The 26,763-nt window shown below is 43.1% G+C and overlaps 1 pseudogene; it reads left to right on the top strand.

Moving 5' to 3' along the window:
* Nucleotides 1-1,966: 1,966 nt before the first annotated feature.
* On the top strand, nt 1,967-26,222 carry LOC109266760 (serine/threonine-protein phosphatase 2A catalytic subunit beta isoform-like; annotated as a pseudogene).
* Nucleotides 26,223-26,763: the final 541 nt, after the last annotated feature.

Raw genomic sequence — 26,763 nt, 5'->3', positions numbered from 1 at the left:
CACCAACTGAGCCAGCCAAGGCACTCGCCCCACCCCAGTTTTTAGAATGAGCATCACAGGAGTCCATTTTCAGTTATGTTGTGAGCATGTGGGTGGGAAAACTGAAGATATTAATCATAGGTACTCCATTATCATACTTTGCTGCATTGTATTGCTATTACTGGCTAACAGGGTTTTTAATCCCAGTTTTCTTTTTTTAATGTTCATTTATTTTTGAAAGAGTATGAGTGGGGGAGGGGAAGAGAGGGAGGGTTACAGGATCTGAAGCAGGTCTGTGCTGACAGCAGAGAGCCTGATGCAGGGTTTAAACTCAACCGTGAGATCATGACCTGAGCCAAAGTCTGATGCTTAACCGACTGAGCTATCCATGCACCCCTCCTAGTTTTTCTTTACTTTTGTAAAACTAAAAGTACTTTTTTGCTCTGCTTGTGAAATGATACGGGATGTTGAGAAAATAGTACTGTCCCATGTACCTTTCACCCTTCTCCCCCCAGTGGTAAAACGTCTTGAATAACTAGGGTTAAGTCACAAGGAAGGATTCTTCCCTAGATCCTTTGGAGGGAGCATGATCCTGTCAATACTCTAGTTTCAGACTTCTGGTCTCTAGAATTGTGTGTTTTTGTTTTAAGCCACCTACTTTGTTATAGTTTGTTATGGCAGCCCCAGGAAACTTTATATAGTGTTTGTGAACCCCGTTTGACACCCATGCACTGCTTTCTTTTAGACTAATAACCTGTTTCTGTAGACATGTGAGGGTGGAGAATTCTAGGTCAAGGAGCAATTCTGCTGATACTGATACACTTTTAATGACCAGATTGAGAGACAAACCTGTTAGGTATTCCTCTCCAACTTGGATGCTTACTTTGACCTACACCTACAAGGTCAAAACCCCCTTTGTTGTGGGATTCACTTGGGAATAGTATTTAAGTTGCTTTTTCCACTGGTGTGTGGAGGGATAAGAATTTTTAGACAAGAGTAGACAGTAGGGGGCCCCTGGCTGGCTCAGTTGGTAGAGCATGCAACTCGATCTCTGAATTGTAAGTTTGAGCCCCAAGTTGGGTGTAGAGATTACTTAAATTTTTTTGAGAGCAAAAGCAGGGGAGGGGCAGAGAGGGGGACAGAGAATCCAAAGCAGGCTCTGGTGAGAGCAGCGAGCCCAATGTGGGGCTCAAACTCAGGAACCACAAGGATCACGACATAAGCCAAAGTCCTACGCTAAGTGTCTGCCTCTTGATCTCAGTTCAGGTCATCATCTTGTGGTTTGTGAGTTAAAGCACCGCATTGGGCTCTGCATTGACAGTGAGGAACCTGCTTGGGATTCTGTCTTTCCCTCTCTGCCCCTCGCCTCCTTGTGCTCGTGCTGGTGCACATGTGCACTCTCTCTCAAACTTTATTAAAAAAATAAACACCGTTGGTAATATCCTTTAGTCCTTGCTACTCTATCAAATCTACAAAACCTCTTGTATTTTCCCTTTTATCTGGCCCTGATTCCTACGTTCCCTTCCCTGGAAAGGGTTCCCACCCACTAATAGTCCTATAGTTCACTGATGTTTTTCTTCTAAAGTATGTCCTTTTGTGAGTGATGGTGTTTCTAATTTATGTGAAAGGAATTATGCTTTGGATCTTATATATTTTTAAAAAGATGTATATGTTGGTATGTACATAAGACTCAAGATTTCTAATGAATTTTACAGTATTTATCCACACTATTTTATCACTTTGTCTAGTGGTGGACACCCAGGCTGCTCCAACCCCCCACCCCACCCTGCAATAATGCTGCTTATGAACATCTTCATCTCTGACCCCTTATGGACCTCAAAAAGAGTACCTGTTGGTTCCTGAAGGGAGCTTATGATTAGTTCCTCTCAGTATTGCCAGGTTGCTCTTCACAATGGTTCTATTTTGTGAAAATAGGTGAAGACCACCTGGATGAAAACAAACCCGTGGTATTCATTCAGACCTAGCTATGATAAAGAAGTCAGCCTCCATGGCCAGTATTTCGCAGACTCAAAGGCAGCTGGGAGTGGAAGAGCTTTACATTGTTAAAGGGAAGGCTCCATATGCTCCTACTGAAAGTTATTGGCCTGGGAAGCTAACTACAAACAGGGCATCTTATGTTCGGGTTTTGGGGAACATACATGGCTTCTCTGGTTGGTTCCAAGTTGGAAATGGGAACCAACATAGGGAATTTGGTAGTCCTTGACCAAGTCTGACCATCCTGGGCCAATTGCTGCAAAGGTGGTTTGGCTTCCCAGCCTAATTGCTATAGAAGTTGTTGGTCAGAGTTCTGTTGTCATAAGTACTTTGGCTATTTGTATATTTGACTGGAGTTCCCACTTCTACATCTTGTTTTTTAAGTTTATCTTGAGAAAGAGTGTGAGCAGGGGAGGGACAGAGAAGAGAGAGAATCCCAAGCAGACTCCACGCTGTCAGCTCGAGCCCAATGCCAGGCTCAGTCTCACAAACTGTCACTTCATGACCTGAGCCAGAATCAAGAGTTGGATGTTTGGGGCCCGGGGGCACCTAGATGACTCAGTTAAGTGTCTTGACTTTGGCTCAGGTCATGACCTCGTGGTTTGAGTTCAAGTCCCAAGTTGGGCTCTGCTGACAGCTCAGAGCCTGGAGCCTGCTTCAGATATTCTGTTTTCTTCTCTGCACCTCCCCCACTCATGCTCGTGCTCTTTACTCACTCTCTTTCTCTAGCTCTCTGAAAGAAGTAAATAAATACAGTTGGATGCTTAACCGACTAAGCTACCCAGGTAACCTCTCACTCAACTTTTCTAATTTTTCCCAACATAATGTAAAATAGTATCCCATTGTTGAAGATCTGTATTTCTCTAATTACTGAACTTGAGAAGGTAGCTGTCCCTATATTTTTAGTCATTTAGATTTCACCCTCTATTGCTGATTCATAAGCTTTGCTCTTTTATCAATGACCGCCCCCCCCTTCTTTTTTGCCCTTAAGTAATCTCTACACCCAACATGGGGCTTGAACTCACAATCTCAAGATCAAGAGTCACATGCTCTCAGACTGAGCCAGCCAGGCACTCAAGGCTCTTTTGATTGTTGATTTACAAGACCCTCTTTGTATGTCTGGATAGTAACCTCATATTTTTGGAGGGTACAAATACATTCTCCCAGTTCATTACTCATTTGTTAATTTTGGCTGTTGTATCCTCTTTGAGTAGAAATCCTTACTATTTTATGTAATCAAACTAATAATTGTTTTTGTCGTCCGTTTCATGCTTTTAAAGTATTTTAAGAATTCCCTTCCCGGGGTGCCTGGGTGGCTCAGTTGGTTAAGCTTCTGACTCTTGGTTTTGGCTCAGGTCATGATCTCATATGAGTGAAATCCTATGGTATTTGTCTTTTCTCTGACTGCTTTAATTTAACATAATACAGTCTAACCAACTAAGCCACCCAGACACCCTAATTTATTTTTAATTGTGGTCACAATCACATAACATTAAATTTACCATCTTAAACATTTTTAGGTGTACAGTTTAGTGTTAAGTGAATTCATGTTGTGCAACAGATTTCTAGAACTTTATCTTGCAAAACTAAAACTATGTGTATATTAATTCCCTCTTCCCTTTCCCCCAGCAACAGCTTTCTACTTTGTTTTTATGATTTGACTACTTTCTTTTTTTATTTTTCTTTTTTCTTTTATTTTTTAGAGACCAAGTGCAAGCGGGGGAGGGGCAGAGAGAGAGGGAGACACAAAATCTGAAGCAGGCTCCAGGTTCTGAGCTATCAGCACAGGGCCCGATGCGGGGCTCGAACTCACAAACTGTGAGACGATGACCTGAGCCGAAGTCAGCCACTTAACTGACTAAGCCACCAGGGCACTCCTGATTTTGACTACTTTAGATCTCTCGTGAGTGACATCATCAGTATATGTCCTTTGATGACTGGCTTACTTAGTATAATATTCTCGAAATTCATCCATGTTGTAACATGTGATAGGATCTCATTTTTTTTTAAGGCTGTGTGACATTCCATTGTGTGTATATAACCACATTTCCTTTATCCATCTGTTCGTGGACATTTGGGTTGTTCATACCTCTTGGCTATTGTGAATAATGCTGTAATGAACATGAGTGTATAAATATCTCTTAAGATTCTGCTTTGAGCTCTTATGGATAAATACCCAGAAGTGGACTTGCTAGATCATATGGTAATTTTTAATTTTTTCAGGAGGCTTGGTATTGTGTTACATAGTGGCTGTACCATTTATGTTCCTAATTGCCTCCAGATTTTTAAAGAAGTGTGAACACCCTAGGGACTAAATCCCTACCCACATCCTGTCCTTGTCTCTGTAAGGTTAGCATATGAAGAGAGTTAGAAGGTACCAGTGGATCAACAAATTCTTTGCAACAAACCTTGAATGGTTTCCAGCCATTCTCAGAAACTGATTGCTCCCTGCAAATCTGCATAGTCTGGGAAGTCAAAGACTTAAAGGAGATGATACCCATACTAAGCCTGAAGGTCCTAGAAGTTAGATGGGCAAAGACAAAAAGAAGGGCTTCCAGGTAGATAGAACAGCCTGGAAAACCCAGCACTGAAGAGGACTTGACTCCCGCAGAGAATTCCTATTGCTTCCTTGTGGCTCAAGCCTAAAGCTCTTCTAAAAAAAATCCACGTTTTTGACTTTCTGTTATTTCATTGTTAGTTTTTCTTTGGAAGTATGTGGTAATCTCCCCCAGGCAGACTGCACAGGCCAGGCTGTTAGAGACTGAGATGACCATCTCTTCTCACGAGGGAAGATATGAACTCAATACCAAGATTCCGAACATCTTTATGTTAAAACAGACATTCTCTGACTGTGTAGAGTTTATGGTCTTAGTGGGAAAGCCAGGCATTAAAGAAAGAATTGTGAGCTATATATAAGGGGAAGTGTACTGTGTTTTCTGGGAACCTTCAGAAAGGGGATTGAGAAGCCTTGGAAGGTTCATCATAGGAAATAGACTTAAGATGAGACGTGGAAGAAGTCAAGAAATAATAGATAACAGCCACAGCCAGTTTTGGAATTAGAGGGGAGAAGTTACAATTTCTTGGTAAATTTACACAAGGTTAATAAGGAACGTGATGTTTTCCTTTTGCCAGTTTTTAGGGTCAGATCAGTGCATGCAGATCCCCCACTCAAGTCTGAGGAATAAATTCAAGCTGCTAAAAGTGAATAATTTGATATTTGTTGCCTTAGAGTTCTCTGAGCTGCGCAGTGCAGCCTCCAAGCAAGACAGGGATGACAAATGTTCCTAAGCCTAAGGACAGTGCCTGGGAAGCAGAATCAGAAGGTGACAATTTAGAGGTCTTGGGATTCTGTGATAAGCTGAGGGTACCTGCATCTTGTGAAAGGGAAGGAAGGGGAAGTTACCCATCATTTATCACTGAAACATCACAGCTGTTAGAACATTGGTTTTGGGTTGTTTGTTTGTTTGTTTTTATTTAAGTTTATTTATTTTGAGAGAGAACACGGGAGGGAGAGAGAGAGAATCCCAAGCAGACTCTGCACTGTCAGCTCAGAGCCTAAATACGGGGCTTGACCTCACAAACTGCGAGATCATGATTTTGACTGAGCCAAGAAATGACTGAGCCAAATCAAGAATCAGATGCTCCAGGCGCCCTTAGAGCAATGATTTTTTAAAAAGTGATTTGTAGGGGCACCTGGGTGGCTCTGTCGGTTAAATGCCAGACTTCAGCTCAGGGCATGATCTCGCAGTTTGTGGGTTCAAGCCCCACATCGTGCTCTGTGCTGACAGCTTGGAGCCTGGAGCCTGCTTTTGGATTCTGTGTCTCCCTCTCTCTCTGCCCCTCCCCTGTTTGTGCTCTGTGTCTCTCTCATACAAAAATAAAAAATGAACATTTTGTAAAAATTAAAATAAAAGGTGATTTGCATACCTTGTGCACTTTTAGAGTACAATCATTTTTATTTTCTGCTTGTGTCCCTTAAATGATATCTTTTCATTAAAAGTCTTAGTAATCATCATTTTAGTTGCTGCACGATTCCTCAGACAAATATACCATCATTTGTTACATCTTTCTCCTGCCTTTGGACATTTTGGTTTTACTTCTGTAGTCAGCATAAGCATAAAATTGGAAGTTTTTAAGATTGGAACGTTTCCTTTTTTCAGCCCTATAGGACTCCTGCCGTAGGACTGTCTAGCAGGACTGGAATGAGTGGATCAAAGAGCATGGTCATTTTATGGCTTTTGCTAAATATTATCCATATTCCTTTCAAAAACCGTGTTCGCGGTTTCAGCTGTGTCAACTCCAAGGGCCAGCTCACCTCTGGCTGCCAACAAAGGATGTAATTGAAAACACATTACAATAGGAAAAAAGTGGTACCTATGTAACTTTCAAAATTCTAGTGAGAATACAAACCTGGTTGCATTATGTCACGGGGTATTATGATGAGGCTCCATACCTATTTAGCTACGTGTAGCTTGTGATTTTTTTAAGTGTACATCTTTAAGGACTTGTTCTCTCACATTTCCCTGCATTGCTGAAGAACTGGGCCTCTTTCTACCCACTAAATCTTTTATCTCCTCTGGTTTCATGTTTTTAACTTCTGTTGGTTTTAGCCTTTGTCTCATTTACATTAAATAGCCTTCATCGTATTTCCTTTAGGGTTTCTAAAATTTATTAAAAATTTTTGTTTTGGGGTGCCTAGGTGCCTCAGTTGGTTGAGGCCTACTCAGTTGGTTGACCTACTCTTGGTTTTGGTTCAGGTCATGATCTCACGGTTCGTGGGATCGAGCCCCGCGTTGGGCTCTGCACGGAGCTCTGTGCTGTCAGTCTGCTTGGGATTCTCTTCCTCTCTCTGCCTCTCACCCACTTGTGCATACGCACTCTCTCAAAATAAATAAACTTTAATTTTTTTTGTTTCATTTCTTTTACCAATATTTACCTTTTTCTTATTCTTAATGTAGTTTAATTCCCTTCTTTTACTCTCATTTTCTATTTCACTTTAGGGTTATATTTATGTCTCCTTGCTCTTCTGGGTTTCATTTTAGTTTGTGTTTAGAGCAGAGCTGGAGAAGACAGTTCTCTAGGGAAGAAGTGTGGAGAGGACCTAGTGTGTTTACAAACAAATTTTGAGGCCACCACTGCCCTTAAACTCCCCCTAATTCTAATCCCTGTGCAGTGGGGTCCCTCCCTTCACCCCAACCCACAAAAGGAGTCCAAGAAGCTAAGGGAGGAGCCTGCTCAGCCTTCCCCCTCCTCCTACCTTCTAGCCAAGCTCCCCGAATTTCCTGGCTAAACAGCTTGGAGCCCTATACTAGGGTTTTCCAGCACCTCTTACCTACCCAACCTAAAAACAGATAGCTGGTATGCATATGCTTGGGCCCTAAAGCTGGGCATGGACTGATGGAGTGTGGTTGTTTGGGGAGAGGTGGGGATGAGTCTGGATGTCCACCTGTATATAATAAGAACCCTCCAAACCCTCCAAAGAATGCACAGCAGGTAGGAGGAGGCGTTTGGCAGTGGCCCAGAGGTGATTCTCCTGTCCCACGACCTGGTATGGAACTCGGACAGGCCTGAGAATTCTGAACTAGAACGTGGCATGCTATGTCCTTATGAAGGCATATTTGTAGTACTTTGCTAGGCTTATAATTTTTAAATATTCAGGTAGGATGTGTGGGCCTCCCTTTGTACTCTTGCTCTAGAGTTAGAGGTGAGCCATTCTGATTTACTGAAACCTGGGAGCTTTTGAAGGGTTACGTTTAGGGGAATGTCCTGATCAAAACTATGCTCAGAGAATGTGGTGGTGAATTTTTTAAAAATGGAATTAAAGGAGAAGATCCTAGGATAAAGAAGGAGGTAGCTAAAACTTAGGGGGAAGAAGAAGACATCATTAAACAAGATACAAATTAAGTACAGAAAAATTATTTTTACCTTTAGTCAGAGGTAAAGAATAGAAACAAAGGTATAAGTTTTAAGATTAAGCAGACAAAATAGGGGCGCCTGGGTGGCTCAGTCAGTTGAGCGTCCGACTTCAGCTCAGGTCATGATTGCACAGCTCGCGAGTTCAAGCCCTGCAGACGGGCTCTGTGCTGACAGCTCAGAGCCTGGAGCCTGCTTCAGATTGTGTCTCCCTCTCTGCCCTTCCCCCACTAATGCTCTGTCTCTCTCTCAAACATTAAAAAAAAAAAAAGGCAAAATGATGTATACCTTGAACTTCTACACAGTGTTATATGTCAATTATGTCTCAAAAATAATTGGGGGGGGGGTCTCCTAGGTGGCTTAATCAGTTGAGCATCTGACTCTTGATTTTGGCTCAGGTTATGACCTCAGGGTTGTAGGATCAAGTCCTGCACCAGGCTCCATGCTGAGGATAGAGCCTACTTAAGATTCTCTCTCTCTCTCTCTCTCTCTCTCTCTCTCTCTCTCTCTCTCTCGCTCCCTCCCTCTGCCCCTCTACCCCACTCACACACTCTTTCTCTCCTTAAAAAGAAAATGATTAATATAAAGAAAAGGACAGAGAGTTCAACCAACACAGAGTTAGAAGCAACAGAATGCATCCAGGTGATGCACTATGGAGCATTCTTACCAACTGTGCAGGCTGGATTCTTCATACAGTCCTTTCTTTCAAGGTTTTCACTTTGAAGGCCAAGGCCAAACTTTGTAGTTTAAGCTGATGATTTCCAGATTCAGGGAAGTTTTTTGAGGAGTCCTGCAGATTTGCTGCACCTGCCATCCCAAGGTAAAGGAGTATTTTGGTCCATGATGTCAAAGCCACATACTGTGTCAACTCAAGTTCTTCAAAGGAAATACAAAAACCTTGGGACCTTGAACTGCTAAACAGATTTACTACTCCAGTGTTGCCCAGTCTTGATTAAGATACTGCATGACTTTTCCTTCTCTGTTTCTCTTCTTTATCACTTTTGGTTTTACACAGAATTCGTTTTTTAATCATCAAAGCTAAAGACATAGCAAAAAAAATAAAGACATTATCACTTGAAGCTTATCACTGTCTGCTGTTCACCACTTAATCATGATGACACCATAACTCTAGCAAAAAGTCCAAAGAATTATTCACCCTCCCAAGCACACCAGTGGAATTGTAATATACTGGACAGTCAGAAGAACAATGGCGGTAGATCATCTTATTTAAACTTTTGAGATAATATAACAATTCAGACGTGGAAAACCCTTGTGAAATTTTCTTTCTTGTTTGGTAACAAGAGCATTAATCCTTACAGCATACTGTAAGGTTTAAAGAGTAGAGTAAGCAATAAGGTGCCTGGGTGGCTCAGTTGGTTGAGCTTCCGACTTCCGCTCAGGTCATGATCTCTTGGTTTGTGAATTTGAGACCCGCGTCGGGCTCTGTGCTGACAGCTCGGAGCCTGGAGCCTGCTTCGGATTCTGTGTCTCCCTCTCTCTCTGCCCCTTGCCTGCTCACGCTCTGTCTCCATCTCTCAAAAATAAACAAACATTAAATTAAAAAAAAAAGTAAGCAAGAGTACTAGATAATACATTTGAAACATAAAAGACTACTGTAACCTTTACAGGCACAAAGTTGAAGTTTCAGGCAAGCCTAGATGATCTCCGGTTTTCATCAGAACTATAAATAGACCAACATCTAAATAAGCAGGTATCCCCAGGGGCCCCTGGCTGGCTCAGTCAGAAGAGCATGTGACTCTTGATCTCAGGGTCATAAGTTGGAGTCCCACAATGAATGTAGAGATTACTCAATAAACAGCACTCTTATCTACTCCAGAGAACCTGTTATACTTTGAACATTCATGTGGGTACTATAAAGATAGCGACCTGAATCACTTACCTGAAATTTCTTGCCTGCTTTCATGATTTTAGTCTTCTTTTTCAATGGGTGCATGATTTCCTGAAAAGTATGAATCTTCTGAGTACAGTTCATCTGGAAAAAACTGCCCTGTCCCATCTGCAGTTAATGAGATCAGCAGCTATCTTTTTTCTTCCATGATAACATGCTCTCCAAACAAAATCTGGATTTGCAAATCAGAGAGGCAAAGTTATCGAGTCTCCCTATTGCATAGAACAGTGGGAGGGCTAACCAAAATGTCTTTAGCGGTAACATTTGTAATAGTCTGTCCTGGAGATAACTGTTGGCAGCCTACCGCCTCAGCTGTATATGGGGACACACTGTCCCCACTCAGGCCCTTAAACTGACAGATTGCACGAGGTCCCAGCAGCAGCACCATCCCTCCTTGAAGGCCAAATCCTCACAGATTTGCCTGACTTCTAAAGAAAAAAAATTCTGTTACAAAAGTTTCTGTTATCTAATTACTTATACTGGGCTTTGTGCACATTAAACTCCTTGGGTTTACAGCTCTTCTACAAGTAGGAAATGGAGACAGACTTATATCTGAATTACAAAGCTGCAAAGCCAGTGAAATGAAAAACATTAATATAGCCATATCTACAAAGTTGTTCTTTTGGAATTTAATAGTTGTTCACAGCATGATTACCGTCGTCCTATCCACTCCAGAACAGGCTCTCTAGAATTCTGCCTGTCTTTAGGAGACCTGATTCTCACATGGTATTTCTCTTCAAACCCACTGGGGAGCCTGCCTTCCCTCAGCATGCCAAGACAGAAGCAGCTCTCATACTGAGGCAGAAACCTAGAAGATGCTTATATTAGGCTTTTTTTTTTCTTATTGGCTCCAAATTATAACATGAAATTAAATTGTTCCTGAGAACATGTGGACCCCCTCCCCCCGATCCATTACTTGGAAAGTTATTAACTTTGCAAGCAAACTGTTAAAAAGTTAACATAGCAACAACTTGATGCAAGTAGTGAGTCTCAGGGCGCCTGGGTGGCTGAGTCAGTTGACCATCTGACTCTTGATTTCAGCTCAGGTCATAATCTCACAGTTTGTAGTTTTGAGCCCCTTGTTGGGCTTTGGGCTGACAGGGTGGAGCCTCCTCTCTGCTCCTCCCCTGCTCACATTTCTTTCTCTCTCTCTCTTTCAGAATAAAATAAACTTTAAGAAAAGACTCCAACAACAATAAAGAACAATTAAAGAAAGAAAGAAGTGAGGCTCAAAAGCAAGATCCTTGCTGTCTCACCCAGAGCAAGGAGGGTGTGGTCCTGCCCCTCCAGCACCAGAGCCCCTCCCATCTCTGCTAAGGGGTTTAGGAACAGAAAAATCTGTGTTCCAAGCAGAGCCTAGGTGCACCAGGGGCAGAAAGCTTATGGGTCTTTAGGGGTTTTAATCATCATTGTCTGTTGATGCTTCCAGGGATTCTGGATTTGAGCATTGTCATCTGGCAGTAGGTCTCTCCAGATGAAGATAGGACTCTGCTGGGAGGAAAGGTATATGTCAAACTCTCTGCCATTCAAGAGTTTATATTCTAATTAGGAAATTTTTAATTTAAAAAACTGTATGTGCTCAAAAGACAGTGAAAACAAGTTTAAAAATTAAATCAAGGTAGGGGCCCCTGGGTGGCTCAGTCAGTTGAGCGTCCGACTTCGGCTCAGGTCATGATCTCGCGGTTTGTGAGTTCGTTGGGTTCTGTGCTAACAGTTCAGAGCCTGGAACCTGCTTTGGATTCTGTGTCTCCTCCTCTCTCTGCCCCTCCCCTGCTCATGCTCTGTTTCTCTGTCTCTCAATAATAAAAAAAGGTTAAAAAAATTAAATCGAGGCAACAAAGATTTTAAAGAGATTGTCACTGGTTTCTGTCTTATCTCATTACACTTCCCCATCCAGCCTCTCTGGACTGGCAGCTCTAAGAACGCATTGCCCTCTTCCTTTGCCTTGTCCATAGGCTGCTCCCGGGAACTTCAAAACCCTCCTCCCCATTGTCACCTGGAAATTCCTTCCACTTAGCAGTTAGTATCACCTCCTCCAGGAAGCTCTCTTCAGCCCCAGCCTGGAGACAGGTAATTGAAAGACCACATTGGCGAAACCTGGAAGACTGATGGTCCCTTGTAGACAGGAGGGTGCTTGGCTGGAGCTTTTTTTTTTCTTCTAAAGTAACTTTTACCCCCAACGTGGGGCCAGAACTCACAACCCCCACAGATCAAGAGTCACATTCTCTACTGACTGACCCAGCCAGGTGCCCCTTGGCTGTAGCCTTTTTTTTTTTTTTAAATTATTTTTGTTTTTTTAATGTTTATTTATTCTTGAGAGAGAGGGAGACACAAAATCTGAAGCAGGCTCCAAGCTCTGAGCTGTCAGCACAGATCCCAACATGGGCCTGAACCCACAAACTACAAGATCATGACCTGAGCTGAAGTCAGATGCTACACCAACTGAGCCACCATCCAGGCACCCCGGCTGTAGCTTTTTAAATGCTGACTTAGGTAAGGATTGGTCCCAAGGTGGCACATGGCTGAGATAGCAGATAATAGTCCATTGGCTCACCAAAAGCCTGCCAGCCAAGAGGGGTCTCATAAGCTATCCGTTTCCTAGACAAGCCCTTAAAAAACAGTGGGTCCTCAAAATGAAGTATCCACACTCTTACCTACACTCCCCACCTGATTTCTTTATATTCCACATGAAAAAATTTTAAGTGTCTTAAAGGTGTTTGGGGAAGTGCTTACTTTTCTTGGGCAGTGACTTTTCCCTGCCCCCATGTGATCATCTTCTCCCGAGGCTTCCCTGTGTTGCTGCCTTTCTCTCCTTCCTAACCTTGAGTCCGTCTCATGGAGCCAGGTGTAGAAACAAAAATCAGATTGGCTTCAAGTAAAGTCACTGCAGCCTGTTGTCCCCTTTGTGTGCCAGAGGAGGCAGTCATAGAGAACAGATTCTGGCAGAGCAGGTGAGGCTGGAAACCATAATGGCTTGAGTCATGCTGGTAAGAGAATCACCTGCGTCCTATTTATGGTTAATTCTGCTATTCTTTCTTCCTTCAAATATCTGAAGTGTATTTATTTTAACATCTCTTTTAGATTTTTCTAATAGCTTTACTTTAGGAGGGAGTTCTCCCATTTAAGTATGTGAATTGTACTTAATGGCATTGGAGTTCTTCACATATATCCTACTTGTTCAAGAACTTTGTCGTTACATGACTTTGTGGAGGTCTCCATTTGGGGCAACTCCATTTGGTTGCCTCTGCTCAGGTTCTTTTTTTTTTCTTTTTTTCTTTTTAAGTTTATTTATTTTAAGAGAAAGAGAGCATGAGCAAGGGAGGGGAAGATGGAGAAAGAGGATCCCAAGCAGGCTCCATGCTATTAGCAAGGAGCCTGATGCAGGGCTCATCATAACCTGAGCTGAAATCAAGAGTTAGGCACCCAACCAACTGAGCTACCCAGGTGCCACTTTGTTAATTTTTAAAATAATCTCTTTGCTCACTTTTATTTTTCTAGTAGGCTTAAGCTGGTGTTTTGTGTTTTTGTTTTGTTTTTTTGATGTGCAATCATATGCACAATAATGACAATTTTGCAACCTCCTTTCTATTAATTACACATTGTAATTCAGTCCTTTTCTATTGGCAGGAGCTTCTAGAATAATATTCAATAACACTGTTAGTATTAGGCCCTCTGTTGAATCTGACTTGATCAGAAATGTTTCTGGTGTTTTAGCATTTTAAACACATCCTGGCTTTGGTTTTGAGAAATACTTTCACTAAGATAAAGGAATACCTTTCATTTTCTTTCTTTCTTTTTTTTGGGGGGGGGAAGATTTGTTTATTATTTAGGAGAGAGATGGGGGGGAAGGGAGAGAAAGAGAGAGAGAGAATATGAGTCTCAAGTAGTCTCCACGTTCAGTGCAGAGCCTGACACAGGACTCTATCCCACAACCTGGGGATCTCAATCTTAGCTGAAATCAAGAGTCAGACACTCAGCCACCCAGGCACCCCTTAAAGATTTTATTTTTTTTATAATAATTTTTTTTAATGTTATTTTATTTTTGACAGAGACAGAGCATGAGCGGGGGAGGGGCAGAGAGAGAGGGAGACACAGAATCCGAAGCAGGCTCCAGGCTCTGAGCTGTCAGCACAGAGCCTGACACAGGGCTCGAACTCACAGACCACGAGATCATGACCTGAGCCAAAGTTGGATGCTCAACCGACTGAGCAATCCAGGCTCTCCTAAAGATTTTATTTTTAAGTAATCTCTACAGCCAATGTGGGGCTGGAACTCACAACCCCGAGATCGAGAGTCACATGCTCTGCTGACACAGCCAGCCAGGCACCTCTGTTTTCATTTTATTAAGAGGCTTATAAGGAGGAATAGGTGTACAAATCTTAATGAATGCATTTTTAAAAAAATTTTTTTAACGTTTATTTATTTTTGAGACAGAGACAGAGCATGAACAGGGGAGGGGCAGAGAGAGAGGGAGACACAAAATCTGAAATGGGCTCCAGGCTCTGAGCTGTCAGCACAGAGCCCGACGCGGGGCTCGAACTCACGGACTGTGAGATCATGACCTGAGCCGAAGTCAGACGCTTAACCGACTGAGCCACCCAGGCACCCCAATGAATGCATTTTTGATAGTAAAGTCTCTGACTTACTTAAGATTAATTTATATTACTAAATTTCTTAATATGAGACTATCCTTGATTCCTTGATTCCTGAAATGAACTTTATTTGGTCTTGGTGTGTTATTTAATGTACGGCTGGCTTGATTTGATATATACAATTTATATGTGGTTTGTGTGTATATATTCTTAAACTTTTTCGACTTTACAAGTAAAATTGTCTGCAGTTTTGTCTTTATTAGGTTCTCAGATCAGTCATTTGTCAGTTTTGTAAAATGAGTTAAGGTATTTCCTTTACGTCTCTATGCTCTTGAATAGTTTAAACAGCATCAAAAAATGTGTTCATTCAGTATTTGAAAGGTTCACATGTGAAATGATCTGGGGCTGATTGGAGGAGAATTGTGTTTATTTCTACGTGTTATTGTTTAAGGTTTCCATGTGTTTCCAACCCAGTTTTGGGAATATGTAGTTTCATGAAAGATCATCAATTTCGTTCAGACTTTCAAATGTATTAAGTATAGTGGTATATAATGTCTCCTACTTATCTGTATTTTCGCTAACAAGTTTCCCTTTATCCTAATTTTGTGTTTTTGTGTTCTTTTCCATTTCTTCTGTAAAGCTAGCTAGCACACCCGTATGTTCAGCGATTCAGCTTTTTGATTTATAAACTCATTTTTTGTTTTTGTAATCATTGATTTCTGATTTTAATTTTACTGCTATCCTTATTTTACTTTCTTTGGGTTTATTTTATTGTTTTTCTGTCTTCTTGGAATAGGTGACTCTTCATGTATTTTTTTCTGTTACCAGCAGTTACTGTATAATGGGATTTTCCTCCGAGGTGTGATACGTGCCATGTATTGACCTCCAGGATATCACACCCACTGGAGGTGGCCTTTTGGGATTTACTTACTTCAGTGTGTTTTGCTACTTCAAACCTAAAGGACTAAATAAGAACCCTGGGTGAGATCTGAACGTGCAGAAATTGGGCACGAAAAGATTTCTTGGGTAATAGCAGACAAAACATTGTAAGCAAGTTCTCAGAGGCCAGAAAAGCATAGAGGTGGTGTCGAGCTAGAGGGTATGTCAAGCAAGGTAGTGATGGCTGTTTGGAAGCCAGACCAAACCGGATCTTGAATCCAGGGCTAGAGTTTAGAGAAATTCTGTAGGCAGTGGGGAGCCCTTGTTTAGAGTTGCATGCCCTGAGATCAGAAGGAATTCAGGCAGGTGCCTGGACCAGGGTGTTGGACACAGTCAATAGCGTAGGGTGTCAGGCACTCCAGCGTAGTCGTTACCCAAAGCCAGGTGGGTCAGGAAAAGGTGTTAGGAGTGGAAATGATTTGGATGAAAGTAACATTGGAGTCCTGAGGATTCTGAGGAGAAAGGGGAAAAGCGTTGAGGATGAAACCTTTTTTTTTTTTTTTTTTAAGTTTTTAATTTTAATTCCAGTGTGGTTGACAGTGTTATATTAGTTTCAGGTGTGCACTATAGTGACTTGACAATTCTATACATTATCCAGTGCTCATCTCCACAAGTGCCCTCCTTAATCCCCTTCACCTATTTGACCCATCCCCATCCCCCCCTCCCTTCTGGTAACCATCAGTTTATTCTCCAGGGTTAAGAGTGTCTTTCTTAGCTGTGTCTCTCTTATCCTTCCTTTCTTCATTTGTTTTATTTCTTAAATTCCACAGATGAGTAAACTCATATGGCATTTGTCTTTCTCTCACTGACTTTGCTTAGCATTTTACTCTCTAGCTCCATCCATGTTATTGCAGATAGCAAGATTTCATTCTTTTTTATGGCTCAGTAATATTCTATTATATATATATTCACCACATCTTTATCCATTCATCAATTGATGGGCACTTGGGCTGCTTTCATAATTTGACTATTGTAGATAATGCCACAGTAAACATAGGGGTGCATGTATCCCTTTGAATTAGTGTTCTTGTATTTCTTCAGTAAATGCCCAGTAGTGCAATTACTGGATCAACTATTTTTAATGTTTTGAGGAGCCTCCATGCTGTTTCCTACAGTGGCTGCACCAGTTTGCATTCCCACCAAGAGTGCAGGAGGGTTCCTTTTTCTCTGCATCCTCACCGATACTTATTTCTTGTGTTGTTGATTTTAGCCATTCTGATAGGTGTGAGGTGATATCTCATCATAGTTTTGACTTGCATTTCCCTGATGATGAGTGATGTTGAGCATCTTTTCATGTTTGTGTTGGCCAGAGAATGAAGCCTTTAAAAAGGACTTAAAAAAAGAGGAGCCTATGGGTAGAGGCTGGTGGGGGTGGGGGTGAGGGGGCGGTGGGAAGACACCTGGTGGTCAGTGAAAGACCTGGGCCAAAGTCATCCTGACCTCCCTGCACCCTTCACTCACTCCCTCCCAGGAGGTGGACACAGAAGCAGCAGGGCAGGTCTGGGTGGGCTAGCACCCCTCCCCCCAGCTGGCCTTGGGTGGGGTAAATGCTCTGAGACTCCTTCCTCACCACCACCCCCCCACCTCCCCAGGAGCTGGTGGCAGCTATGGGGCACTCAGGGTTGGGGGGCGGGTAGGGGGAAGGAAACAGGGGGGAAGGGGTTCAGGCAGCCATGGACAGCTAGTTATTCACCAAAGAGCTGCATGTGTGTAAACAGCTTAACAGAACCAAGTACAGATGCTGTGCAAAAAGGCTAAGGAAATTTTAACAAAAGAATAAAATGTGCAAGAGGTTTGTTGTTCTGTTACCGTGTCGGAGATGTGCATGGTCAATTTCTTGAGCTTACTGAACTCTTCAGAACTGGTGGAAAATCACCAGGTACAAACTGTCTGTTCATGGGCGACTGTGTAGACAGAGGCTATTATTCAGTGGAGACTGTGACTCTCCTTGTGGCCTTAAAGGCGTATTACTCAGAACACATTACAATATTGAGAGGAAACCACGAAAGCTGTGAAATTACCCAAGTATATGGCTTTTATAATGAATGTCTGTGAAAGTTTAGAAATGCCAATGTTTGGAAATATGTTACAGATCTATCTGATTATCTTCTACTTACAACTTTAGTAGATGGACAGATATTCTGCCTCCACAGTGGCCTCTCTCCATCCCTAGATGTGCTGGATCATATAAGAGACTTGGATCCTTTACAGGAAGTTCCACATGAGGGCCCAATGTGTGATGTGTAGTGGTCAGATCCAGATGATTGTGGTGGGTGGGGTATTTCACCATGTGGTGCTGGCTACACATGTGGATAAGACTTTTCTGAAACATTTAACCATGGGAATGGCCTCACACTGGCTTCTCGAGCTCACCAGCTTGTAATGGAGGGATACAATTGGTGTCATGATTAGAATGTGGTTACCATTTTTAGTGCACCCAGTTACTGTTATCGTTGTGGGAACCAGGCTGCTCTCATGGAATTAGATGACACTTTAAAATACTCCTTCCTTGGGCGCCTGAGTGGCTCATTTGGTTGAGCATCTGACTTCCACTCAGGTCATGACCTCACGATCTCTGCTGTCAGCCCAGAGCCTGCTTCTGATCCTCTGTTCCCCTCTCTCTCTGCCCCTCCCCCATTGATGTGCGTGCTCTCTCTGTCTCTCAAAAATAAACATTTCAAAAAATAAAACAAAATAGGGGTGCCTGGGTGGCTCAGTCAGTTAAGCGTCCGACTTCAGCTCAGGTCACGATCTCACAGTCCGTGAGTTCAAGCCCCGCGTCGGGCTCTGGGCTGATGGCTCAGAGCCTGGAGCCTGCTTCTGATTCTGTGTCTCCCTCTCTCTCTGCCCCTCCCCTGTTCATGCTCTGTCTCTCTCTGTCTCAAAAATAAAAAAATAAACGTTAAAAAAATAAAATAAAATAAAATAAAAAATAAAACAAAATAAAAAAGATAAAATACTCCTTCCTTCAGTTTGACCCAGCACCTCATGGTTGTGCAACATGACCCAGCCTCATGTTGCACCCCAGACTACTGCCTGTAAATTCCTCCTGGGGAAAACCTGCCTTTGTATGTGGAAGTATACCTGGCTTTTTAAATATGTATATATATTTAAAAACAAACAAAGCAACAGTAGTATCTATGTGCTTCCTAGACAGATTGGGATCTGTCTAGGTATTAAACCATATCATGGATCAAAATGTGCCATACTAATGATGAGCATTTAGCAGGATTTGAGACTGAAATTTAGTACAACGCTGTGTTCTAGTTTGGTCAGTCTTACCGGTTTGCCTGCTGTAGTTGTGGTAACCATTTTCCTCTGGATTATTCAAGCACAAAAGGTAAATAACTCCTTCATCTCCTTTTGCATTTATTTGCAAATTTTAGCTGTAGTGTTTAACTGGCATGGATTGATAGAGTTGGAGTTTTATTTTTAAGAAAAATTCACAAGCTAACTTCCCCTTAATCCATTACCTTTTATTTTATTGAAATGTATAGTTAAATTAACTGAAGAAAAAAAACTCTTGGGAATATGTTGTCATAACATTTTAATATGTTTCCCTTCGTTTAAACTAAATTATAGTTTTATTTTGATCTGCATATTTCTGTATATTTGTCATGACCGTCCTTGCATCCTATTTGGTGTACTGAGCAAATAAACTTTCCATTTTAAACAAAAACAAAGCAAAAAGAGAAGCCTGAGTTGGAGGTCTGAAGGAGGAGAACCAGAGAGATCAGAGTCCTAAAAGCAGGTGACAGAGCTACAATGAGTGAAGGAAGGAAAGAAGGCTTCCCTTATTCCCAATTCTACATTTTTTTTTTTTTAAAGTAAACTCTATGCCCATCGTGGGGCTTGAACTCATGACCCAAAGATCGAGAGTCCCATGCTCTACTGACTGAGCCAGCCAGCGCCCCAAATATTTATTTTTTTTAAGTAACCCCTCATTCTCAATTCTAAATGAGTAAATATGTATCACAGAGCGGCACTTGATGGGATGTAGGTTCCAGAAAGAATGGGCTTTTCACTCCTTCAGATCTTTTTATTTTATTCACAATTAACAAATGAGATGAGAGGATTGTTGATGTGGCTGAAGCTGGGGGGAGGTCAGCTCCCACCTCACCTGCTGGGTAGCACACATCCAGGAGAAATTGCTGACCTTGCCGACCGGTACCTTCATTTGGATAATATCAAAGAGAGGGCAGCTCGATTAAAAACAAACAAACAGGGAATGCTTCCCTCATTTCAGAGAGAAAGTTTGCTATAGATTTCCTATAAACCAAGTTCTTTCCTAGGGTGTTGAAAATACTATTCTATTGATAAAGATTGTGTATATGCTAAGCTTTTCCATGAAATGCTGTGTAAAAACTGCTGTACGGGCCCTCAGTAAATGCTAGTCATCCCCTACCTCCCATTCCCAATAAGCTTCTAGGCATATCAGCCCTGGTGTTTCGTCCCAGGGAACTGTGTTCTTCCTGTTTGGAAATTAGATTAGGTCTCCTTGTCTGGGCCAGATGCGTCTGTGTCTCTCCAGCAGAGGCTGTGTGCTGCATTACTTGACCTTTCTATCACACATCAGTACTCGCCCCTGCGGGGCTTGCTCATTTTGCCTGATGTCTGCAATAGCATAATCACTTCGGAAGATTCAGGGCAGGCCTCCTGCTTCCAGACTGCACACAGACCAGGAGGGGCATGGAAAAGGTCACCAGTGCAGTCATATGTGACTTGCCCATTGGCAAATGCTCACACAAACCATGGTAGGCTCTGGTTGAGAAGATTTTAAGCAGTTATTCCAGCCTAATGATGGAGTCAAGCATCAGAGGGAGATGGAAGGTGGAAGAGAAAGACCAAATGGCTTCCAATGGGACCAGTGACTAAAAATCAATCGTATTATGAGGGATGAGAGTTTCCTGTTGCAGGATTATTTTATAGCATCTTGATGAGAAACTGATAGGTGTCTGGGCACATCAGCTCTGAACCTCCCCGGCTCTCTTCTCCCTCAGTTGGGCCACCTGACCCCTGAGAGTTGAAACCTTCTACACCCACACAGCCACTATCTGCATTAATATGATGTTCCCATTCCACTGTCTTCATCAATATACATTAACTATTTCAGGAAACTGGCCCAGAAGATAAAAGTTGAAATAACTTATTCCTCAAAGTTTTAAAAAAAACCTATTTTTTAAAGTTTATTTATTTATTGTGAGAGAAAGAGCATGAATGGGAGAAGGGGCAGAGAGAGAGAGAGAGAGAGAGAGAGAGAGAGAGAGATGAGAGAGAGAATCCCAAGTGGGCTTCTTGCTGTCCACAGAGCCCAAAGCAGTGCTCGATCTCATGAACCATGAGATCATGACCTGAGCTGAAATCAAGAATTGGATGTTCAACTGACTGAGCCATCCAGGTGCCCCCCCCCCCAAAATATTTAAATGATCATTAAATTGTTCAATCAAATGACAATTTTAATTCCCAAGATTTTTTGAGCCCCTTACCTTAAAAATGCTCTCCTTGCTATGGACACCAATCTTAAATCATCATATTGTGTTCCTAATCAAATGCTTTATTAAAAGAACTGTTGGGGGTGCTTCGGTGGCTCAGTCGGTTAAGAGTCCAGCTCTTGATTTTGACTCAGGTCATGATCTCACAGTGTGTGGTGACCTCGAGGAGCCTGCTTGGGATTCTTTCTCTCCGCTCCTCCCCCACTCGCATGTGTGCCCTCTCAAAATAAATAAATAAACTTTTAAAAACAAACCAAAACCAAAAAAACCCTGCTGAATTGCCTTAACCCAGACTCCAAAACCTCATAGACCTCCCACTTGGCTCTCCCCTCTCTAGGATGCTGCTAAGATGAAGTCTTACTGAGAAAAGGAATTCAGCCTTGTCGTATCAACATGTAGCTCTGGTGGTCCTTTGAAGAAGGCAGCATGTAACAATCTCATCTGTCATCCCAACCTCTCCCCAAGTTCTGGAACTGATTCTGACTTTGGACAAAGGGGATTTGGGTTAGAGCGTTTCTGGTCCAGTAGGACAAAGGCCTTGGTCTTATGTTCACCGTGCATAGTCCTAGGTGATCCAGCATGGGCCTACATATTAATTCAGTTTATTATTGTCTACTCTGTCCGGTCAGAAGCTACACAATGGGAATTAAAAGGTGAAGAAATATGAAGTCTCCCTACTTGCCCTCAGTCCACAGCTTAGTATGAAAGAGAGACGTAAACAGATAAAATGCAATGTGCTATGTGCAATGACATTATGTAGAATAGTACTTCTTAAACAATTTGTGGTTAGAAATCATTCCCCTCCACCTCATCAACAGGTAAAACAGAAAAAAATGAACCATAGTTTAAAGAAAGCCCTTGCTAAAATGTGCTAAGAGACTGGCCTGACTTGGGAAAAGCCACTTCTTGTTGCCATCCTCTGTATAAGGGTGGCCTCTGGAAGTAGGGCTCCCACTGAGCCCTTATGAGATGGTATATGCGAAACCCTTTCGACTTGAGTAAAAGGGGTGTTTTCCCCTTTCTAGAACATGAAAATAGAATTAAATAATATGTGCAGCAGCTGAATCAGATTTTGACATCTACACACGAGTTCGTCTTTTTTTTTTTTTTTAATTTTTTTTTTAACGTTTATTTATTTTTGAGACAGAGAGAGACAGAGCATGAATGGGGGAGGGGCAGAGAGAGAGGGAGACACAGAATCTGAAACAGGCTCCAGGCTCTGAGCAGTCAGCACAGAGCCTGACGCAGGGCTCGAACTCACGGACCGTGAGATCATGACCTGAGCCGAAGTCGGCCGCTCAACCGACTGAGCCACCCAGGCGCCCCTAGTTCGTCTTTTCTAAGATCAAACCATTTCCTGAGCAGACACTGCCCCCTTTTTCAGCCAGGAGAGTGGGTCCTACTAAAGATTTGGAAGAACCAAGGACCAGAAGATCAGTTAACTGAAAAATGGACAGGTCCTCACGATATGCTAACTAGCCCTACTTCAAAACTTGCAGGCGTCAAGCCACAGATTCATTACACCTGCATTAGGAAGGTACCTCCAGACAGCGACTTTTGTCAGGACTCAACGTGTAAGTGGGTGAGAACCCCCATGGAAGATTGCTGTCCATCTCAGAAGGAACTCAAGAAACAAAGGTCTCCTACCCTGTCAAAGTCTTCCATCCCAACATCCCTACGTCATCCCTGATCAGCAGGAAGTAGTTTACAGAAGACATGACCGTCATCCCTCCTCCTTCCGTTGAAATGGAATGGTGACTTGACATGGGGATTCAAAGGAGGACCCAGTCATTGCCCTGACTGACTCCATTTGCCTTTAACCTGTTCCTCTTAATCGCTTATTTTTTCCCTCCTGCTTATCTGTTAACTTCAGCAAGGGACCCAGCAGGCAAAACATCCTGTAATGGGCACCAAAACTAACCCCCCAAGCAATAATGACTATTCTGATGCCACCGTACCCCCCATAATTCACCCCATGACAGTGATCAACCCGACCTTTGCTGTTTAGCTGCATATACCCACCAATCTTTGTTCCATATATTCCCTACATAAACTTAGAAGTATTCTCAGCATCTTGAAGACAGTTCTTGGGGTGTTAGTCCACTGTCTTCCTGGTGTTGGTCTTACTGGAATAAACGTTCTTATTTGACCAGCACTTGTCTCTCTAGATTTTGTCACCTGAGAGTGGACAAACCTTTGGGGCCTCCAGAGCCAGGGGCTCTCATGCCTTGGTCACTAGTAACAATGTAATAAGTTAAATGTTTCTCTGAGTTCTGTGAGCCCTTCTAGCAAATTAATTGAGCCCAAGGAGGGGGTCACTGGAACCTCTAATCTATAGCCAGTGTGTAGGAAGCACAGGTGACAGCCTGGGTTTGTGGCTGGCATGTGAAGTGTGAAGGGGCAGTCTTGGAGGATGGAGCCTTTAATCTATGGAATCTGATGCTATCTCCAGGGGCGTAGTGTCAGAGTTGAGCTGAATGGTAGGACACCCAGCTGGTGCCCAAGAATTGCCTGGATGTGGGGAAACCACCCCCCCCTACACACATGAGAATTGGTGTTCAGAACCTCAGCCCCCACCCCCCAGACCCCCCTCAGGGCCAGGCCTGCTCTTCTGAGCCACTAAAGGGTGGAAGACAGACCAGCGTGATCTCACTCCATAGGCAGGCAGAATGGAGACCAGAATCTGAGCTTTACCCCAGTCCTGCTCTGGATCTGCTGGGATTGTGGAGGAGGGCATCTAGTTTCTTCCTGTAGTTTTCCCTTCTGGAGAAGAATGGAAATTTCGTTACTTCTAAGGCAAGAGAGGATTAGAGAATGTCTCCCCTACCTCCCAGTGAACAATGGGACAGTTCTGTTTGTTTCAGAGCAAAGGCTTCAGAGCTGTTACCTGGTCTTCACTGAGCATGGGAGCAGGGTGGGGTATGGGAGGGGGAAGTGAGGCAGGAGGAAGGCAGGTGCAACCCCCCTCAGCCACTGGCTGGGCTCCCTCTGGTCCAGACCCATCTCTCTCCAGGATGGGAATGAGAGTAAAGGAATGGATTTGGAACAGTAAGGAATTACCTATGAAAGGGCAGTTTAGTCAGTGTGGGGTTCAGTCTATCTGCGTCCTGGGCAGAAGGCTGCTTTCTTCCCCAGGAATGCTGAATACATGGGAATCCTCACCCCTGAGCTGTTCTGATCCCCAGCTCTCTGCCTGTTGGTCTACACTGTCCTGGGGCCACCCAGTAGGACCTGCAAGTCAGCCACTGACTAAATGCTGGCTCCCTGCAACAGCTTTGTTTCCTCAGCCGTGTCTACCCCCTGCTGCTGGGCACCCCTCCCTAGCCTGGGTCACTGGCAAGGAAGCCAGAAGCGCTCTGGAAATATGGCGGGCAATGGTGTATGATCACTGAGCCAGAATTCCTTGGCTTGAAATCCCAGATCTCGTATTTACTAGCTGTGTGGTCTTGGAAGAGTTATATAACCTCTCTGTGCTTTGGTTTCTTCATATGTACAACAGGAATGATATCAATACCTACACAGGATTATTGTGAAGAATAGATGATTTCATATAACACCTTTAAGACTGATTCCTGGGTAGTTCTAAGTAATTAGTGAAGGCAAGCTGCCATTTTTATGAGGCTAGGTCTAGGGGGAAAGGTTGAAGTGGCCAGGGGAAGGGGGAAGTGCTCTACTGTGTATTGACTTCTGCCACAAGGGCCAAGCACTATGTGGATACTTCAATTAACCACTTACAAGAACAGAGGGGAAACTATTATCCCCAGTTTATAGAATAAGAGCCTGAGTGACCAAATAGTCCAGCTGGAATTCAACACCTGTGATAGCTGATTCCAGACACCATGCTACAGAGGCCAGAGAGGAGACTGGGCATAGGAAACAAGTAGGGTAACTATGGTATTGAAGTGTGGGTATCTGTTGGGGTCTTCAGGAGGGAGCAGGGATTGCCCTAGGGAAGCCAAGAAGTCTGTTTACTTCAGTCTTTCTGGCTGAAGAGTCAGTCACTTTTGTTCCTCAATCCACAGGGCTGCACCTGGCCACTAGTAGCTTCTGAGATCTGCGGGTGTTACCTGAGACAACCAGGAGACTGTATCTCCTAAATCCCAGCTCCAGAATTCCTGGAAGAGGGCCTAATTGGCCCACGTAGTGGCCAGTGTCCATCCTTCAATGGCCAAGAGGCCAGGTTTTCTTGTAGGAACTCGGCAGCTCCTGCCATGGTCATGTGGATGCCAGATGGGAAGGGACACCTAGCAGGCAGTCCGTAGGCATGTACCTGATAGACTTACCCTTTTCTTTGTTCTCCTTTTCTCAGGCCATAGTTCCTGGTATCTCATACTTACAGTCTATATTGACCTCTGTGCATGTGGATTCTCTCTCCTTATGCCTCATTCCACCTCATGGCCTCTGTCTCTTTTTACTTCCCAGCCATAACCCACTGTTGTTGCATGAAACTCTGCTGTTCCATGTTTCTTTATTCAAATTTCTCAGAACATTCCCTAGTCCTGCCCATATTTCCATGCCGGACCAGTTCATGGGCACTGTCTTGCTTAAGGACTGGCTACCTTATGATACAGAGCCTGTGTTCAGGAGTCTCCCAGGGTGACACAAGACCTCCCCTTCTGCCAGGCCTTGTGGGCTGGGTGATGTCACTGTGGACATGGAGCTGGGGCCTGTACCATGAAGACATATCCATTGTATCTAGCCATTGAAAGGAGGCTCCAAGAGCCTTGCCAAGCTCTTCCCTCCTGAAATCCACTACCCACAGCATTAGACCCTTGAGCCTGTCATGAAGTGCTGAGTGCATTTGTCCAGTTCCTACTGCAACAGAGATCCAAATGTACAATGGCTTTAACAAGTAAAAGGATTATTTTGTGCTCACATATAAATGGGGAATAGATAATCCAGAGCAGATCTGATGGCTTTACAGTGTTGGAGGGTCTAAGCTCTTTCTGACTTGCCACCCTGTGAACCCTAGGGTATTGGCCTTACCTTTATGGATCAAGATGAATTACCAGCACAGTCCTGCCAGTGGAAAGGGGGAAATGTATTTCCCTTCCCTTTAAATGCAGGAGCCAGAGTGTGCACACATCACTTTACTTACATCTCATTAGCCAGAACTTAGTTACATGACCACATCAAGCTGCAAGGAGGCTGGGAGATGGAGTATTCTGGGTGATGATGTGTCCAGATAAAAATTGAGGATTCTTTTACTAAGGAGGAAGGGAAGAGTAGATACTGGGGACAATGGAACCACCATTTTCCTGTCACTCATTTTTGACCCCTCTCCACCATTCAGTTTGTCAGAACATCCTGACCCATCCCACTCCTGATGCCTTTCTCATAGGGCCCTATTCTTTATCCCCACTGATGTCATCACAGGCCAGGCTTTTAGAGCTTTATACCTAGCATCTCCCAAGAACCTTCTAACTGATCTTGCTTCCAGTCTCTCTCCAGCTTCCCCCTGTGATCATTCTCAAGTGCAAATCACACCCAGCTCCCCACTGCTTATAGCAGTGAAATTTTATTTTATTTTTATTTTATTTTATTTTATTTTATTTTATTATTTATTTATTTATTGTTATTATTATTGCTTATAGCAGTGAGATTTTAACTGCCAACTTTTGAATCCTGGGACTTACATGCAAATTTTGCACATATGTGCATTTTTCTGAAGGGAGCTTCAGATTCTCAAAGGAGTTTGTGATTCCCTCTCAAGCTGCAGGCTCAAGTTGAAATTCCTAATGTCAAACATACAAGTGGGATGTGTCTACGGACCTTCTTCTATCTTCTCTCTGGGCACTCCCATAGTGTAACCCAAACTGAAGTCATTCTGGAATTCCTTCCATCGCCTAGACAGGCCATGCTCTTTCCTATGCCACATCTTTATGGCTGCTGTTCTATCTAAAATGCCCAAACTCCTACACATCCTTATGGCTTAGCAGAAAAG

This window comes from Panthera pardus, unplaced genomic scaffold (assembly GCF_024362965.1).
Source record: "Panthera pardus isolate Hobbes unplaced genomic scaffold, ASM2436296v1 HiC_scaffold_11, whole genome shotgun sequence".
Lineage (NCBI taxonomy): Eukaryota > Metazoa > Chordata > Mammalia > Carnivora > Felidae > Panthera > Panthera pardus.
This window is presented reverse-complemented; position numbering and strand designations above follow the sequence as displayed.